This window comes from Pinus tabuliformis, chromosome 7, assembly GCF_031772625.1.
Source record: "Pinus tabuliformis cultivar Carrire ecotype Pingquan chromosome 7, CPIR1, whole genome shotgun sequence".
Classification (NCBI taxonomy): domain Eukaryota; kingdom Viridiplantae; phylum Streptophyta; class Pinopsida; order Pinales; family Pinaceae; genus Pinus; species Pinus tabuliformis.
The window spans coordinates 69,217,839-69,220,436 of record NC_142293.1 but is presented as its reverse complement, the minus strand read 5'-3'; the positions used below and the strand labels follow the sequence as shown (position 1 = coordinate 69,220,436).

General features: G+C 38.1%; 1 pseudogene; it reads right to left on the bottom strand.

Annotated features, from left to right (window-relative positions):
• Positions 1-1,689: 1,689 nt before the first annotated feature.
• Positions 1,690-2,396, bottom strand: LOC149245251 (5'-adenylylsulfate reductase-like 5; annotated as a pseudogene).
• Positions 2,397-2,598: the final 202 nt, after the last annotated feature.

The following is a 2,598-nucleotide window of genomic DNA, read 5'->3' as shown; positions in this document are numbered from 1 at the left end:
GAGATGTCCCTTGCTTCTCGGTTCCAGTTTTCCTCAAATTGCTCGAATGTACAGCAGCATGTCTTCTAGCCTTTAATGACCCAAAATATGGAACACTGCCACGTTTTTGATGTGCTTTCCACCGTTTCATGTACCTGTGTGATGACAAAACCTTTCAAAAAGATTTGCCGCTTTGTCAATCATAATTGATCAACTGAATTGTAACATGCAGCTACAGCAGTTTCGTAGTGCGCTACGAAACTGCTGTGTAATTTCAAAAGCACAATCTTCCTTTCATAGCTAAATGATCGCCACTGTTCATGGCTTAAGACTGCTCTTCTCTAATTACAAAATTTGGATGTTTGACCTCATTACAGCTGGCATCTCCATAATGCAAAAATAGCAACCATCTTATTCAAGCTTACTCTGTCTGAATCACTAATAATCTCTTCACACTTGATAATGTGATGCATAAAGTTATCAGCGTATAGATTTGAAGGCTTTGATTCAACAATATGAACGATATCCTCATCAATATAAAAGTCAACATCTGCATTTGATATAATTCCTTCATCATGATCAATTTCATGAGTCTTATGCTTGTATGTCATAACTTCTGATAAGAACAGCTTCAACTGATGCCTATATGCATTCTGGTTATTTTTTACAAGAGCTTCATCATAGTTTGGTACTGAAGGAGTAATAAATTTAGGACAGGCATATGAAAAAAAAATTCATCATACACAGCCTCATCACTTCTCTACATTCTTGCCATCTTCTCCCCATACTTCCCTTTCAGCTGATTGTTCACATTTTCCTCAACAAGCTTCATTTGTGGACAGATAGAGAGGCATATAGCCAATAGAGCATATATCTGTTCATTTTTCTTCAGAATTTGGTCAAACTATGGAGACTTTTGATGGAACTGTTTGGTCTTTATTATATACAACAGAACTTGATTGAAGGCCCGTATTGCCTTAACATACCTTCTCAACATAGGGTTGGCGAATCTATAATAATAAATAGTTGTGATATGGCTTCCAATCACTGAATTGTAGACACCTGTCTGGTTAACATCTATAGCTGCCAAGCACTTGAGTCCACTATAATAATCTCCAAGAAGGCAATGTACACGAAGTAGACCAATAATACTAAAGTATCCCAGAACCTTCAGAACATTGCTTCCTCCATTGTAGTCATATCCATCAGTTGCAGTAAATGTTAAATTACCTTCTTTCTCTTCCTCTAGGATCTGGATGATCTTAGACTTCTCAACAAGAGCCTGTAAATAGTTGAGCACACTATAGAAATTCCACGCCTCATTTAGATTTTTGTGACAGTGGCAACAATTTTCTCCAATTCAGAAGGAAACAATACAGACCACAGTTCCCTAGTTTTGAAGCAATAATTCTTAAACACTATATCTGACATGTCCTGATTGTTGATACCATAACCTTGGATTGATCCTTTTTCTATATCAACAAAATATAAGTAAATATTTAACATCTGTTCAAGAAACATAGTCAGTGCTTCATTGGTTCTAGGAAACAAGTGTGCCCTTGCATTGTTATCAACAAAAAGATGTAGCCGTTGCTCAGTTGAATCTGTCATTGGCAGAGGATTCACTTGAGATATGGGATAGGAAAGCCTATAAGATTCAAGTTCTTTGCCACTGTGAGAATCTACAAATGAAAAAAAATCCCTGTCTCATCATGTCTTAGACCACATTTCCCTATTTTCAGAACAGCTAGACTCTGGTCTATGTACTGGGCCTTAACCAAGAGAAACAGAGGCCAGAGATGCCCATACTCTTGCATTCTTAGCACCTTCTTGAAAGTTTCTTGTTTTTGAAAACTTTAAACGACACCAAGTTCTATTCAAGTTGAGCATGTGCATTGCGTGCTTCAAAATAAGTGGTGTATTTTCACTCAGGAGTGCCAAATTTACATGCCAAATACGCCTTAACCGACACTGTTTGACCTGTAATAAGACCTGTAATCTCCTTATAGAAATGTACAAGTGAATCAAGGTATTTTAATCTTCGATAGCGCACCCTTGATGTCTGGTTCTGTAGAAAGAGAGATGGAAAACTATGAACTCCATTCCTCGAAAGAACACTGGGCATTAGAACAGACTCCTCTACAGCTACATGGTAAATCTTTGGAAACATTGAAGATAGGTCATCATATAAAGATCGACATAACTTTGAAAATGGACACCATGAAGCATGAAACAACACCGCCATGTGGGCATCATGATAACGTAGCATATCCAAGGCTCTTTCAAATGATACATCATCAAGCTCACTAACCCTGGAAGGGTGAAAGACGGGAGTTTCAGATGACTCAAAGTCAGCAGCCATGCATTTTTCCGGCCATACAAAGGCCACTTCAGGCAAAGAAGGGCACGGGCAATATGTCAGTCTGCTTATGAAATGAAGCATTCTTTTCAAGCACAGCGTGGTGACCTTTCCCTTCGATATTTTGGTCTGAACTCACTGGCAAACAGTTTCTTGAATGTGCACATCCCAATTGAAATCCAACATCCTTAGCAGAAAGCCCTTTTTTTTTTAATTCTCTTTGTATTTACAGAGTTCATCAACGGAATTCTTTCACTGAG